Here is an 18,135-nt window from a genome sequence, read left to right as displayed (position 1 = left end):
TTACTGTCGTAGAAGGTTATGTTATGTACACCGTCTCTTCACTGATCTCGCCTGTTATTCCATCCACAAGACAGCAGAACAAAACCTTTTTATCTGTCAGGAACAGTAGATATATAGCCTAATTAACGATTTTACCCCCATATACGGACATAGAAAAATAAAGAAAGAAAAAAGACGATAGGTATAGGCTACTATAGGAAACCAACAAACACCACCATCTGAAATGTAATCAAATGTAAATAACGCACAAATTATTAGCCTAGTGATGGTTCCAGAGAGAGTAGCCTACACACTGAGGGGTTTGTCCTGGTGGTTTTGCGTTTTTCGTAAGTGGCGTGCGCTATCAAAAGCTTCCATTTACTGCATCGTGCGGAGCGGTAGGCATGTCAACAATATCGCAAAAGCTACCGGTACAATTATCATAAAACTTGTTGGAAAGGTGTACAGGCTAAGGAAACCCAATTCATTTTTGGAGCCGATCAGACTCAAGGGATCTTTGAAGCATTTTCCATATTGTAGCCTATTTCTTGCAATGATAGCGAAAGTGAAACTAGTGCCCTTTTAGTTCAAATGATGAATTTGTTCATACATGTGTCATTCATTTCTTTTTTCACATGTCTTACACCATAAGACACTTTTTGCATCTGTGCCTATGTTTGTCAAGTTTCCCCAATGTTGACATCATGACTACGTCCTTGCTAGGCCTGATATAACAGGCTAATGATGATGATGCTACATTAGATTGGCTATACAATTCATTATTTACTAAAGGAATGGCCAATTAATAAAAAAGGTAGCAATCTAAATTTATCCAAATTCGTTTGAAGCCAAGATAAAGCCAGATAGCATAAGATATAGTTTGCATCTGTGCCCAATATTATGACACAGCTCATGTGATCTGAAATATTATTATGTAAAAATATAATATATTTTTTTCCCCGCCCCTCTCTTCAGTTAAGATGTTCAGAACTGCACCAAATTTTATGTGTATGATTAACCTGACATTCTCTGGGGGTATGCAAAGTTTTGTAGAATTTCATTCATGGGGGGGTCTAAAAAAACGCCTGTAGATGGTGGTGCACACATATACACACGCACACACACACACAGGCACACACATATTATCGGTATAGGCAATTAGAACGGCCGATACATAATTACAAATTCAGTAGGATTAAAGGAAAACCAAATATTCATCATCATCATGGCTGCATTTCCAGTATTGGCGTTAGGTAGTCGTTTGTCCACCAGATGGCGCATCGTTGCAGTGAGATGTAATTTTGTTGGAAGTTGATCTAAAGTGGGTTGGAAAGACAAGGACAACACTGTAGTTTACCGCAGAGAACGTCTAATAAGGGTAGGATGATTTCCACATGAAATGTAATTCCCATTTCTTCTTGAAGCCGAAATAAATCTGACAATGTTTATCAGACATGCTTGGTTTTTACTGCAGGTAGGCTACGTTAATCTTGTAAGTTATTAGGGGTTTGCACAGACGTCACGTTCTGGCCGGTAACCATTGTAACCCAGCACGCGCGGCCATATTGGCGATACTCGGTGAATTAAGTACAATGGAGTATTATGCACTTTGGATATCTTACGCGATTGTAGCCGTGTCTAAACAACAGAAAAGCTCATCAAAATGCGTCTAAGATGCAAAGGCATATAGGGCAGGACTTGGACCACAAAAAAATGTGCGATGTTTCGAGAAATTACAGTTTATTGGCAGCGCAGATCCATATAAGTTGGGTGAGGGAGACGAAGTACCAAGTTCAACCACAAGCGCCCCCCTTCCTCTGATAACTTCTTGCATTATTCTCCTTTCTCCCTGGTTTTTAATAACTTTTGGAAGTTGATACCTACAGCAGATGTTTTTCTCAGTCTGACCTATTGGTACAACCTAAAACACGGCAATAATTAACCATTTTCCTTGACGATGTTAGGGATTTACTTCAGTGCCTAATGCTTTCTAATGAGGCGAGTATCTCCAATATGGCGACGTCCAAATCTGATGACACGCCGTGCAAATAGCCTAGGAGGTAGGTAAAATAATAGCCTAGGAGGTAGGTAAAATAATGTTACCGTTAGCATTGGTTGAGTGATGGAGGCCAATTTGATTATGTATTTGTAGAAAACCATAAATGCGGTAATAGGCTACCAAGCAAATTGATAACAGCACTAATTCTATCTTTCGACTGTCATCCCATTCTCTTATGACCATAACCTAGGCTACTAGCAGGAGCTAAGTGAGTTAGCCACAACACGTTCGCTAACGTGATGGTTTTCTAATGGAAAATATATAGGCTACCTGAAAGATAACCTGTCTATGATGCATCCTAAACTCCGGGCTGGGACATTTCTGCTCAAAGTCTCAAAAAGCATCTGAGTCAACGTTAATTCCCAAACACCCACTAGGCTACTTCAATCCTCTATTTTCAAAGGTGATTCAAGTAAGGAAGAGCATGGCTCAAAGTAAAGTAACTAGGACTGAAACATAAATTCGTCAAAGTGAATAATTCGTGTCAACTCGCCGCAATGTAGATTTATTAACGCACCCGTGATGATCTACATCTCCATTTAAACCAAATGTTTTAGAGCGCAAGTTGAGAGATGTATCCAGGACAGGGCTGTACCTACACATATTTGTTGCACGTGCTACAAAAATCATTCTTTGCGATGGATGATTTAGTACCATTACCCCGGTCTGATAGTTTTGCCTATGGCTAGCCTACCGTGAGACTGAGACGCTTTTTGTTTGTTCGAAGTGCGTGTTTAGGGTGTGAGAGGGGAGTCGATGTGCTTTGATTCCAGCTTGGTAGTTGTAGTCTATGCGATTAAAAAGCACATGTGTGTGAAGTATCCAAACAATGATAACACTTTCATTATGGCTTTTAGCCACAGACCTTCAGCTACTGTACAGTGGGTCCCATTTAGAAGTGTCCACTTCATTCGCGCTTTCCCTGATTCACGCAGCTGCGTGAAATGTATTACTACTCGCCAAGAGGTGGCAGCTTAAGTCCGCTTGATACTGTTGGTTCCCAAAGGAGATTTTATTTGGGTTGCCAGCATAGCCTAGTGACAATATGTTGTGTAATAGGCCTAGCATAGGGCCTACATTATATAGCTTATAGTTTAACAGTCACGGTTTTGTCATAACTCCCTCTATGCATTTTTGCATTTAGAATAGCTCTAAAACTGGGGGGCGAACGTCGCAGAGGGGGCGCCAGTGCGTGGATATCTCAATCGCAAAATTAAACCGGGACAATATATGCTATTTCTATCGGGCGCCTACCATGGACTAGGCTGGGTGAACCCAGCCTAATCTGCCGGCGGTTTCTTTTTCGATTTCTTACTGATACCTACTGAATTTGTAATTATGTATAGGCCGTTCTAATTGCCGATACTGATGGTATGTGCGTGCCTGTGTGTGTGTGTGTGTGCGTGTGTATATGTGTGCACCACCATCTACAGGCCAATGAGTGTACAGTCACTAAATGTACACATAACTTAATTTTTTTAGACCCCCCCCCCCATGGATGAAATTCTACAAAACTTGGCATACCCCCAGAGAATGTCAGGTAAATCATACACATAAAATTTGGTGCAGTTCTGAACATCTTAATTGAAGAGAGGGGCGATTAAAGCAGAATGATATTGCATTTTCATTTTTTACCGGGGGGGGGGGGGGGTGCAAATCACATATGAGTTATTATGGGCTAGGTTGATGTGGGCCCTTGAGACCAATATACCATAACAATTTCTTCATCCTCGGTGCCACGGTTCAGGTAGTTATTTAGGAAAAACTGCATTTTTGGGGTTTCGGGGGGCCCAGCGCAGGGAGGGAGTGGCCCCCGGGGACCAAACAAAATTTTTCCTTAAAAGTCTAGTGGGGCTACATACCCACCAAATTTCACGTGCCCTGGTGTTTCGGTGTCCCGGGTATCGTTGACCAAAAATCCAGGAAGTAGATGACAGGAAAAAAAAAAAACTTTGACAATCACTATATGACCGCTTCGCTAGCTTCGCTAGCGGCGGTCATAATTAATGTCTAGCCGCTGCATTTGTTGCCTCCACTGTTTAAATTACAGGTGTACATATTTATTGCTAATCCAATGTGTGTGTGTGTGTTGTGTGTGTGTGTGTGTGTGTAAACGGTGTAAATTAAATAGACAAGGGTAGTCTTTGGACAAAAGAGGCCGCTTAATTAATAAATGCTGATCCAGATGCAAATGAAGCTGTCCCTGGACAACACTCTGAGGCCTCTAAGCGCGTGTGGATTTGTCACTGTCACTGGGAGACAACCGGGGTGGGCGGGTGGGGGGGATGGACCCGCAGTGCCCTGACAGTCTCGGGAGCCCTTCCTCACCCCTTGTAATTGATTGAGCTGGCATCGCAGGGGGAATGGACGTGGCGGAGCATGGCGGTAATTAGCGGTCGAGGCTGATGAAGAGCTCGTCGGTGTGAGACATTACAACTCTGCCAGGCACTTAGCCTTTTGGCCCCGTCCTGTGCTTATATTATGACAAGAGATGCCTTAATACGGGCCCGCGCCAACTTTATATGGCTAATGGGACACACAGTGGAAATGGGAGGGAGGGGTAGAAGTGTGGATGTCAGCCAAGTCCATTTGGTCCGGGCTTTCTTCATCTACTAATACGGAGCCTGCTCCTTCACTGTTATAGATTGCCCTGCTGTGGTACTTGTGAGAGTCACGTGTACAGTACAGTACAGTGACTTTTACACACACACACACACTCAAGGACACAAAAATGGGTAGCCTCTAAACTTCCTACAACCTCAACTCAAAGCACACTGCATGCATTATTTCTGGTGCTCTGCTCCCCACCATAGTCATTTTTCATATTCTAACGTGGCTAAGATGTTTATGATGTACTGTGGCGTGGAGTGTGTGATCTGGCAGCATCAGTATCTGTGAGCTGAGCTCATATGGGATAATTGCATCTCTCCTCCTTCCTTCTGCTCTTCTGGTGGGAGTAGGAGAGCCTTCTGTCTCAGCTACCCCAGAGAGGCTAAAGCACATTGTTGATATATGTGACTGGTGCTGAGGCACTGGATTTTGCACCAGCGACTTATCATCCACTATCCCATAACAAACACCCCGCCCACACACTCAGAGACAAAATGACGCGCCTACACGCACACATATGCTGACACACACACGCACACACCCACACACACACACATACACACACACACATATTATCTTGTAGAAAAGCCTAAACAGTAAGCACTAAGAGAGGCTTGAAGTATGCACAAACACACAAATTGTCTATATATGCACATCACACAAACATACAAAAAGCATACGGACCTACACACACTGAAATGCAAATTTACACACACACACACACACACAGTTTTTTTTAAAGTATATATTTTGGGCCTTTTGCCTTTATTCAGATAGGACAGTGAAAAGTGACAGGAAGAGAGATGAAGAAAGATGAAGTGTCGGGAAATGAACACAGGTCAGATCTGAATGCGGGTCCCCATGGCCACTTGGACCCAAATGTGATATGGACACCGCAGCCACTTGCACCTCCCCTTATTATCTTTTTTTTTTTAAACGTACAAATATACACAAAGTCCACTAAACAGCGATTGATTTCTCTCTCTGTTTACTCTATTTACATTCACTCCAAGTGCTGCACGTGAGTAGAAAGTGGTGTCCCTTTATCATGGCTTTGTTTGCCGTCACCACCTAACAGTCAAACATTCATCATTTCCATATTGCTCTTTCCCCTCCCTCTTCCCTTTCCTCTCTCTCTCTCTCTCTTCCGATCTCTATCTCACTCCACCCCCTTACACCATCAGCCTATTTTCTTTCCAGCCTGCAATGTCAGAGCTCACCTAACTCTTCCTTTCTCGTTCATTTGAATTTGCTTTGTCATCACTGCCGTCCCTTTCTGGGCTGCTCCACCTTTTGATTGTTTGTTCATTATTGCCTCTTTTTTTTTTTAAAGCAAGCTTGCAAATCTGCATCTAATTCATGAAGCGACAACCAATCCATAATACATGAGTTGTCATTAATCTCTTTTACATGGCTTACTTCTGATCTATTGAGATGAAAGAAACCAATTTTCAAGACAGCTGATAAGAATGATCAAATCATTTACCGTTTTAGTTATGCAAAAATGATCTCTTCCATCCTTTATCATTATTTTTTCATGACCAAATTTGATACATGGACCAAATTTGGAGTCACACAAGATTTCTAGTGACAAGACCAAAACACCTTGTATGTATGTTTATGGTTGAAATATACAAGAAACATAGTCAGTGCCATAATCAGTGAGCACATGTAGTCTAATCTCAAATGACTGATTAAAGAAATGATATAATACATTTTGTCATGAATTTTGACATCAAAAAGTTTGACTAAAGTTTAACAAAAATGTTAATCACAAAAAAGTTTGCATACACAGCACTTAGTCTTTTATATTTATTCATCACAACATCACGCAGCCCATAAATCTTTACTAAATTATAAACTGCACTTGGCAATGACTGACTCATATCTAGACATCTTAATGTGGAAAAAATATTGTTGGGTTGATCTGATAATCAGAAAGTGGTCTCTCTCAGCTTAAATCACCTGCTGGACATTAGGGAAACAATATTTATAGATTTTAGGATCCGGTTGCCTCGTGTTTGGAGTGAGAGCAGGATTCAGTGGTTTGGCTGTTGACTAACACAAAGCCAAGTGAGAGAAAGCATTCGGGAAGGGGTTGATGAAGGTCACATCTGTTGATGAAGGTCATTGCCCTGGCGACACCATGACTCATCTGTGAGAATCCCAATCCCACTTCACATGATGACAGAATGGTGCCTAGAGCCCATACGAGTGCTGTGGGTAGAGCACCTGGACGTAGCGCTGCACGCCTATACACATAATCAACCACAGTTCTTTTTAATCCACCCACACATGTGTGCATTCTGTCATTCTCATCTACATCCTGTCAATCAAATATTGGATATCTGGATATCCCGGATAACAGGATATCATCTATAGATAAAGTATGGTACAGTAATATTTAGGAATATAAAACAACATCTAATTGTAGACCACCAGGCATGCCATAACTCTACTGGTCACATTCACAAATATTCACACTTTTAATTTGCACACACGTAAAATTTTCAATTCTCTTTACACGAGGAACATGTAATGTACAAATGCATAAATTATCACATGTACTCAATGTATGACTGAACGGAAAATAGCCATTTCATCCCATTAGATTAGATAGTACAATACCAGGTCCAGAGAATATGAATCAGATGAGGCAGTGGGATGTCTGGGCCATCAGTGCCAGAGAGGCCTGCTCAGTGGAGCTCATGTTGGACATATTGAGCTGCATGGTGTAAATTAGGGTTTCTCAACGGGGGCGTTCATACAACCTAAGGGGGCGCTGGGAACGTGAGTTTTTTATTTTTTTTACATTTTAAACTTTCATGGTTTTCACATATTTTTGGTGCAAAAATAGGCTACCTGAAATAAATAGGCTATTTTCATTCATGGGTTTCTAACCCCTCTACCGTCCCAGCTACATTTTACTGTTTATCTATGCTCAGTGGTCATCAGTGTTGGGAGTAATGCATTAAAAAAGTAATTTAATTACAGTAATGCATTGCTTTTTGCTGTAATGCAGTAATGTAAGGCATTACCAATACAATTTCAGTAATATTTTACTCGGTACAATTCTCAGTAACTGAAGTTACTTTGCTTTTTAATCCAAAATTGAGAAATGCTCAATTGGCACCAGAGAAGATTATCCAAGAATTAAAAAAGTCATCTATGCTGGTCCTGGAATTTGATTGCCTTGTTTAGATGACTGTAGAAAGGGAATTTGAGTTATCTCTGCCATTCATGCAACAGATCTAACATGGTTAGGCTATACTTCTCATTTCAAGCAGTGAGAATAACTAAAATGTTGCTTTTACAGACAGAGATCACAGCCATTATTCTCAAACTATTTGCATTAAGTCTACACCACTGTAAGTGGAAGGAAAGGCAACCAGCAATGATGAGAACCATTTAAAGTCAACATACAATTTCACTATGGCTATATTTTACTATATTAAGTTGTGAGTGACCTTTCGCCTTTGGGGCCTACATTGTCCCATGAGCCATAACTGCAACCATTATATTGTTCTTTTGTTAGCCTTAAGCCTAGCTCAGTCATTATGCCATACCACATCACCTCCTGCCATGTGATGAGCAGCATTGAACACATGAAGATCTATTGAGAACACCAAATCCATATTTCCTGTTATTTTGGTGAAAGTAATGTAAACGTAGTGTAATGCCTTACAATTCAAAGACAGTAATATTGTAATGTAACAAATTACTTTGAGATGACAGTAACAAGTAATAAATAATGCATTACACTTTTGAAGTAACTTGCCCAACACTGGTGGTCATACAATGCAGTTTGGGCCTGCACACGCCCGGACTCACGTCCCCCAGCCCCGCTCGCTGTTGTTCTGCAGCTTCTCTGAGCGTAGTCTCCACGAAAAGACCGTTGCTAATCAAATACAAAATATGTTTAGGCCTAAACAGGCCTCACGTGCGGATACTGTTTTGTGATTGGTTGGATTGTTGCGATGTGCATATGTTGTTCACGTGATGTGCACTTGATTTTTGTCCATGATAATATGACACGTCTTGTTGCCTAGATTTAATGTTCCTATTGATTTAAAAAAAAAAAAAATCATTACAACCAATGCTGATGTGGTAGTGTTTTTTTTTTTACCCAACCAGTCTCCTATTGCTTCTAACAGTGGGCTAAATCTGCTTAATAACTAGATGTACCGCAGAGCGGTACAAAATATGACCGCCGCCCAGTCCAGCACATTTTTTCCACAAAAATAAATCACGCTGAAAGGCCAATATGATTCTAACTGTCTCACTAAATTGCATTATCCACACTCAATTCTCACTGATATCTGCTAGACAACAAGTACCAAAACATGATTAGTTCATAGATTTCACATGTAAAATTCATTTTATACAACCCCACCTCCATCTTGCCTGTTCATAATTCTGAGAAATTCTTGAATTGTGTGCATGTGTGCATGTACATGTTTATGTTATGTGTGTGTGTGTGTGTGTGTGGGTGTGTGTGTGTGTGTGTGTGTGTGTGTGTGTGTGTGTGTGTGTGCGTGCTTGTGTGTGTGCCTGTGTATGTGCCTGTGCATGCAAGCGTACATATGTCTACTGTGTGAGTATGTGTCATACATATGATTACTGTGAATGTATGTGTGTGTGTGTATCTGTTTGTGCACATGTGTGCACATGAAATGGGTTAACATGACCCCTGGAGGCAAACATACGGAAAAAAATGGTCATCCTAGGCCCTACAGTTCTCAAGATATTCACAGAGAACTGTGTCTGCCCTACCCTCCTTTCGGGGGGTCCAGTCCAGCGGGGGGGCTACAGATCAAAACGAAAAATGACGGTTCCATGCTATCCATGTGGGGGTACATGCCCACCAAGTTTTGTGTACCCCGGTCTTTCAGTGTCCCGGGAATCCTTGTTGGTGTACGTCACTAAATGTACACATAAATTATTTTATTGTAAGGCCCAGGGCTCCAGACTAACTTTTTGCACTGGTTGCACTGGTGCGCCTAACTTTTTTTCTTAGGTGCACCAGCACAAAAGTTAGGTGCACCCAAATGTTCCACCACATCGCATTTAACACCGCAGCAGGTTCACTTTTTTTCCTTAATTACTGTCCTTTATAGGTTGTCCTATGACTTATGATTTACATAAGTTACTTAATGAAAAGTAACTTAATGAAGTGTTACTTAAGAAAAGTAACTTAATGAAGTGTTGGTGCTTTAAGTGCTTCACTGAGCTGAAATTTAAACTTAAAACATCTCAAGATGAATTAAATAAAAATAACAGTGAGTAAATTAACAGTGCACGTCTTTAAAGGGCTTCAAACTGCACATCTCATGGCTCAATGTCTTATCCTTTATGATCTTTAGGCCTTGGCTAAACCAGCTCGCCATGCTAGCATCTTCCATAGAAATGTATTTGAGCACAATTTAAAGAGATGTTCCAAGTAGCCTGGGGGATTTTTATGTGATTTTGCAATGATGATTGCAATAATAATTTGACAGCCCCACAATGCAATTTACTTTTTAATTTTAGTATTTTTACATTTTCAATAAGAACATCACTATGGTTAATGCATTAACGAAATGGTAGGCCTATTATTATAGGCCAGTGGTTCCCAAACTTTTAACAGGCATGTACCCCCTGAGACATTATCTTCCGGAGTACCCCCAACACCACCAATTGTTAACAAGGTTTTTTTTAATTGTTTTATTAATATTTATTTTTATCAATTTTGTCGAGAATAGTGAATAGGATGATAAACATATGATACAAATCTCATCAATAGTCAACATATGTGCAAATGTGCTGAATATAATGATTTTAAATAGATCTGCACCTAATCTCACACACAATCGTCTTGTTGAATGCAGTGATCTTATCTGGTGCTTGTCTTTGCCTTGTAACTGGAGATTTATTGAGCTTTATTGAGCATTGAGCTTTCCAAATATATCGCTAAGATAGGCCAGCTTCGTCAAGAAATGTTCATTAGTGAACGTGCTTGCAGATTCAAACATACGCTCTTCCTCCAAGAAGAGGCGACTCGGAGCTCAAACACGCGACAGCACTTTACCTCGGGAAAGCCACCTTGCCTCGCTGTGAAACAGTACAGCCTTTTGGTCAGCTCCCATCTCCTCTCAAAGTGCGGAGAATAGACACGCTTTTAAGGGCCGGGTCTTGATGAAATTCACCATTCTCACAACCTCGTTCAAAATCTCATTCAGGTCGGGACTAGCTGCCTTGACACGAGTGCTTCCCTATGAATAACACAGTGCGTCCATTGCGCATCGGGTGCTACCTGGGCCTAGGCTACAGATAAAAAAAATAAAAAAAATAACGTCAGTTCGCACCCCACCTGGCATGTCGCCGCGACCCAGTAGTGGGTTGCGACCCACAGTTTGAGAAACGCTGCTTTACCCTCTCTTTTAATCCACTCTCGAATATTTTGTTAATGCGTAGAAAATAAGTTTTTAATGTGCAGTGCAAATGCGGAAGTTAAGTTACCAACGTGGGATAGAGAAAATGTTTGAAAAGGCATAGGCTATGACAGATCTTTTTTCGCGTACCCCGTGAAATCAGTCCACGTACCCCTGGGGGTACGCGTACCCCAGTTTGACAACCGCTGTTATAGGCTATTGCAATGACTTGCCATTTAAATGTAGCAGCGATATTCGGTTTGCGCCAAATACCGGATTAAATTGATTGATGCCATCAGAATGAGTTTACACAACTCGCGAGCAAAACGAATATTGCTGTTGAAAACCGGGTTACTCCCTGCATGTAACTGCGGTCAATGACGCACTCCTTTCCGGCGATATCTGTATCTCTGTCGTTCGGGAAGGCCTTGTATGCATGGTTCGCAATTTTAAGACGCAATTTTTCATCCGCAATTACTCCTATAAATTTGGCGCAAGTGGCATTCCTGTACGTCGGGTTTACGTTCAAACTCTTTTTCTGGTGAATAATTATTTCGGACTGAACTTGGTGAAGGGAAGTTTCATTAGGCCTATCATAGGCAACAATAAACTTGATCATCATCTCGGGCTCGTCTGATCGGTTTGCTGCTGCCAGCCGCCGAAAGGCAGTGGGGAGAGGGGACATTTATCTCGGCCTATGTGACCACACTGTAATGCAACTACATCCACTCTGTTAATCTGATGGGTCTCTGACCTCTCTCTCACTCGCTCTCGCTCTCTCTCTGCAGCACACGCATTTTCAAATGTACACACAGGCACTGGGCCACGGCCAATCAGAGGTCCCGCCCTTCACTATCTGTGATTTGTTTAAATCACGATATTGGCCAAATATGTGTCTGTTATTGAACCAAAGGTAGAGTTTCAATGCGGACACTTTTTCCTCTCTCGAATAACTGATACCTCCGATTTTTTTTAGTCGCACTTTTGAAAAAGTAGGTCGCTATGCGACCAAATTGGTCGCACTCTGGAGCCCTGGTAAGGCCCCCAATGAACGAAAGTACACAAAACATATTGAGATATTGTGATGAAAACACCTAATTTTTTGCTTTTTAATTTTTAACTAGGTGGCGCTATACATTAAATAAGTGGTAATGGGATGGGTTGACATGCCCCCTTAAGACCAACATACATAAAAAAGGTGGAGGATCAAAGTAAGGTCAGGGGGGCGTTTGCTCAAAAAAGGTTGAGAACCTGGTGTAAATTATGGCTGCCGCTGGTACGATTTGACCACTAGGCTGCTGCTGGTACGATTTGACCACTAGGGAGCTGCCGGTACGATGTGACTGACATATCAGAGAGCAGTATGAGCTGACTCAGCCACCCTCTTCTTGAACTCAATTGTTTTTATTTATTTGTTTGTACTACTGGCGTCCTGCTCTGTTCTTGGAAATCTTGGCACCCTTTGGGAGCCTTCCACCAGCACATTTGTGGATTGTCAGATAAACTCTGTCCTTTAAATCAAATGTGATGCACAAAATATACGATGCATCTGAAATTTAATCTTGAGAACAGAGAGATGGGGGACAACATACATTACCATGAGCATGTACAGTTGAGTTCAATTGAGTTCAAGAAGAGGGTGGCTGAGTCAGTCTATGTGTTTATTCTGCCAAGATGGAGTCATCTGCACTTCTCCAGAGCACCTTGTATGAATGCTGATGAATTATTACCCTTTCCTAGTCCTGAGAACGGCTAATATACTGTAGATGACCGGGTGTCTACTTTTAAAAAAAGAAAATCAACTAGCATGTCACATTTTTAGCATAGCATCAACTAAGCAACTCACTCATTTGCTGGCAACAATTTATATCATGAATTTATTTCTCTGCATAATCTTGCTGATTGATGTTTCTTGCGTTCTACAATCTTGGTTGCCAGACCAATGGTCATTATTGTCCCAGGTTTCACAAAGCAGCTGCGAGAGAGAGAGAGAGAGAGAGAGGCAAAATTGCCTTTTAGAATCTCACAGCACAAACAAAGTCCCTCTCAGAGAAAGGGTGCCTTTGAGACCCCCCTAGATAGACTCTTCCATTTGTCTGGCCTGCAATGAAGCCTCCTCCATCTTCAGGCAAGATGTAGTGTCAGCAGCACCAGACGCCAGCAGGCCCTCTGATTTCCGAGGCACACTCCACTGCCGCCATGCCGACCCAGAACAGCTCAGCATGTGCTTGCTGGCCCCCCTGTTGCAGTGTTTCAATTAGTACTAGTGCAGTGCCCGTTCAAACATGCTATTCCTGTAGCCCAATTACATGCCTGCAGGTAGGCCTGCTTTGAAAATAGAATAGGGAAAAACATAATTCCAGGTAAGCATTCAATAATGAATAGTAGGGGTGTAAATCGGAGTCTCCATGACGATTCGATACAATATCGATTTCTTAAGCCAATGATTCGATTATTTTCGATACTTCAGAATTCCCCACGATACGATTCGATACGATTCAATACTCAATATTTTTACATGATATCTATGAAGTTTCAAATAAATCAACAAAAGTTCGGAATGTAGGAGCAGGTATCTAAAGCCTAAGTTATACAGCCTCATGTCTTTGCAAAAAAACCACCCGCAGCTTAGGAGTAGGTAGTGCGCTTACATCTGAGCCATAGACAGAAAAAGAAAGGTCGGAGCTGATGCTGAAAATAGATAGGCAAACAAACAGGCGGCAAAATAAACACATTAATCGATACTCTTGCGGACGAATCGATGCATTGAATCGCCTGTTGCATAATCGATGCATCGATACGAATCGATTAATATTTACACCCCTAATGAATAGGCCTACAGATAATATAATAAATGTGAAGTGAGCAGAATTTAAGCATGGCTACATGTGACATTTTTTACAAATCAAAATTTCATAATCCTAACAGCTGCTTTGAGTCAAGGCTATATGCTTAGCCTATTGAATAACTTGATGATAGAGAAAACAAACCATTTTGTGGAATGATGCGTCATATGGAATTTGCAACGGTGTGACTCAAAAACAGTCTCTGGTGGCCTATAAGTGACATCACACTCTTTCTGCCACTCGTTGCTTATCGCTGGTTATGCTTTGCATGTGTGGCATTCTGAGACGTTCTTTAATCGGGACCATCATCGCTCGTTTCAATTTAGGACCTTGCAGTTGGAACTGTCGTTTGCTTATTCAAAGTCTAAAGAAAGTCCAAAGTAGCCTGGGCTATTCATATAGCATCACACTCTGTCTGCCACACGTTGCTTGTCGCTGGTTATGCTTTGCATGTGTGGCATTCTGAGACGTTCTTTAATTCGGGACCATTATCGCTCGTTTCAATTTAGGACCTTGCAGTTGAAATTGTCGTTTGCTTATTCAAAGTCTAAAGACAGTCCAAAGTAGCCTGGGCTATTCGAAGTGTCCGTTTATTGCACATCATTTTTTACGTCATTTTGAAGAATGAAGAGCCACTGCATACCTGTTGCAAAATCCGTGGAGTTCACTTTATTGTTTAGGTCAGACATGTTACGTTTTTACCCATATAACTTCCACTGATCCAGCTTAGCCAAAGCCCTGCTTCTATCCTCACTGGTAGCTTACAGTACAGTGGTGTGTGGGAGGAGGAGTGGCTAGCGGTGAAAGCCAATGTGCTTCTTTTACCGATATATTTAACGATATCTTTTTGCATTTCTTATTCAAACAACGTCAAATTTGGCACTGCGCTTACTCATGCCCATAGCAAGACACCTGCCAAGTTTGAAATCAGTCTGACAAACGGTCAGCGAGATATGCAGACAGACAGACAGACAGACACACAGACGCTTCTTGCTTTATAGATAGATTGATTAGGATGCACTGATCACAACACATGATCATTAATCGCTGCTAAAACCACAGAGGAGGAGAGGGATTAGAAATACACAGGGTAGTGTAGGTGTGCAGTGTACTATCTGACACGATCTCATGACTTTTCACCATACTGTGCTATGGAGAGATGTGACATCTGATTACTGTTTCAAACTCAGTGAAACATTTTTTACTGTAATGTTCTACCTATATGAAATCCACTGTGCCTATTCATTGAAAGCCGTGTCACTGCTTTGTTGCTCGTAAATTACACACAAAGCATAGAATGACACAGCAGGAGAAATGTGTTTAAAGTATGGTATTCAGTTTTGTAACTAATTTCTTTGTCATCTTTTGAATCCATTTTTCTCGATATGTGCACCCCTCAAGTTAATATACCATATCCATGCATCTGTTGCCTTTTACAGTAGCTTCTACTAATGCTAGAAATTCGTATCTGCAAACTTCAGTTTAGAGAGGACTGCATATGGCAGCTACAAGTGTTTCATATACAAAGTGCAATATTGCTCAAGATAGCAGTAGTCAGCTTCCAACTTGGATGCTCAGATGTTCCCATTAGCCAATTTTATATCTGTTCCATATGTACCCTGTTCTAGGCCAATCTTCACAACATTGTATTGAACTGCATTGTATACAGTCGTGTCTGTTGTGTCAGGAATTTACTGGAAAGGCAGCAATGACAGGAATAAGACAGCTGGGAAACTGCTACCTTATTTGGTAGGGCTGATTTAAGTTTTAAAAAGGCAGTTAGAGTTGCTGTGAAACTCAACAGCCAAACAAATCCACCTCCTGCCATTACTGCTCTACCATGACTCTCTGCCCAACTTGGACATTTGATTAACAGCCAGACTATTGTTTTGACTGGTTTAGCACCTGCATGACATGCATGTCTTGATTGATGAAAACTTTGTTTTGTTTTTGTTTATGTTTACATTAGTTTGTTTGTGTATCTGTATTTTGTCTCCACTCACAGGACCAGGGGCAGTCATGAGACTGGACAGGATCGGAGTTTAGTCACAAAACTTTCAATGACTTGACTGCTGCAGCAATCTGACAAGACAGTTTGCCAAATGTGATGAAACATTCTCTAAAATAGCTTTGCTGAATGTACTGTTACATTTCCTACTATCTAGTTTTCATTGATCTCAATCAATGGTCTCCAACCTTTTATCCTACCTTTTACTCCTACCTTGTTGATAATTTAGTAAGTGAGCCAGAACTGCCACAGCCTGTTTGCTAAGAGTGGTCCTGACTAATACAAACAATTTGTTACTCTCTGTCCACATTAGGTGGGTTTACATGGACAGTCCTTTTGTCATTCCGATTAAACTAGGCCTATTCTGATTGCCGTCTGTTTACATGGGATACATGGGTATCAGGTGCTCTCAAGCGCTTTAGAATCTTTTATCGGAATAGCTGTTGCTGCCTACTTTTCCTTGAGAAGATACAACATGCAATCCGATAGATCTTCTGGCTACATGGCTGTTCAATCGGAATAGGAACGGAATACACCACCCCTTTCATTCCGATTGCAATTCTAATCGGATCAGGCATTTTTATGCCGATTGAAATATGACAATTTCTATTCCAATTGAGCCATTATTCTAATCTTAGCCTTCTCTTTCCATTCCAGGTCAGCATATTCTCATCCCAGCAGATATCTGACCCTGGAACATTTCCAGCTCTCATCTGGGGTGGCCAGACCACATCTGGTCCAGACCCAGCAGGTATTGGGAGCATAAGGAGCTGGGTTACCATGCAGTAGACAGAAAAGCTGTGAGTTTAACTCCCGGCTGACACTGGTGTGCCCTTGAGCAAGGCACCTAACCCGAAATTGTTTTGGAGAGACTGGGCCTTATAATAATTGACATAATGTAAATGGCTTTGGATAAAACCATCAGCCAAACTAATAAGTTAGTAAGACCCATTGTAACGTCCGTTGACTTTTTCTATTTCCTTCCGCATGTTACTGCAGACTGTACTCCACACTGCAGTCACTGCCTGGCGTCTTAAAGGATTTCGCCGCTGGTCATCAGATAACATACAGTCCTGTCAGCTGACCAACCCAATCTGCCCAGGCCTAGCTGCCTCTAATCTATCTACAAATGTCCGTTATCGGCACAACAGTAAATTCTTCTGTCACTGTGGCCCTTCCATTACCCCACATGCTGAGAACAACAGCCGTTGTAGCCTCCAAGATCATTTACGCATGGCATTCCCGGGAATGGGCCACCGCACTCAAACCTCATCTGTATCAAATCCCACATCCCTGATCTTGCAACAGACTCACATGAACACACACATACAGTACACAGGGATGCTATCCGTAAACATGAAGGCATTGAATATTGGATAAACGTGCATGGTTTTCTGGTGTTTTCAGCACTTTAGAATCCAGCAGCACTGGCTAAAAGAGCCAGGGAGGTCCAGGGGCTCCTGGGGCATGAATTGAATGTGTAAACCGCTGAATAAGAGCTCAATAAAGTGGCCTCCGTCATCAAAGCTTAGCTGGGAGACACGCATCATCAGTTGGTAGTAGTACCAATACCGCACCGAGAGATGTAGTTGTTTGGTCTCAGGTGTTGGCATGCACATGATGGAAATGCACTTCCTCCGGTCACCTTGACATTGCTTTGTTCCAAGTCCTTTCCCTCTGGCCCTTGGTCGACCTATATAAACCACACTTGGCTTAAATTCCACCAATGTTGCAATGAAAAGCCAGGGTAGGCAGAAGGAATCCCTCTTTTGCCTCAAATGCTAAAAAGGACAAGATTTAACACAATTTTGCAGGTCATTTCAGCTTTAGAATACTAGAGTAGTAAAGTTGCATCTAAATTCACCACCGGTTAACACCCACTCCTTGCTGGCTATTCGGTGCACTGAGTGGCTATCATCTTAAAAGGCTTTTCCATTGATCACAAAACTCCTCCAGCCGGCATAGGATACTTCTTAATCCCACCATGGGCCCGCTGTCCTCCACTTATGGGAGGGAGTCGCGTGCACACTGAAGGCCACCGCACGCTTGGATGAGCTGATCGAAGTTGACGCGACATCACTCCTCTTCTCCACAGAACATTAAACCTGAAGAGACTGGCAGCCTGTGGCGGACTGATTGTAAGTCATGATTCTGTGGTGCGGTGGAGTGGAGACGAAAGTCTTGTAAAACATGGGTGGTCGTTTTTTATGGGGTCTTCTTCTC

This window comes from Alosa pseudoharengus, unplaced genomic scaffold (assembly GCF_046254945.1).
Source record: "Alosa pseudoharengus isolate Yale_2024_CS ecotype anadromous, Long Island Sound unplaced genomic scaffold, YU_APseudo_1.1 YU_APseudo_1.1_scf_6, whole genome shotgun sequence".
In the NCBI taxonomy this organism is placed as follows: Eukaryota; Metazoa; Chordata; class Actinopteri; order Clupeiformes; family Clupeidae; genus Alosa; species Alosa pseudoharengus.
This window is presented reverse-complemented; position numbering follows the sequence as displayed.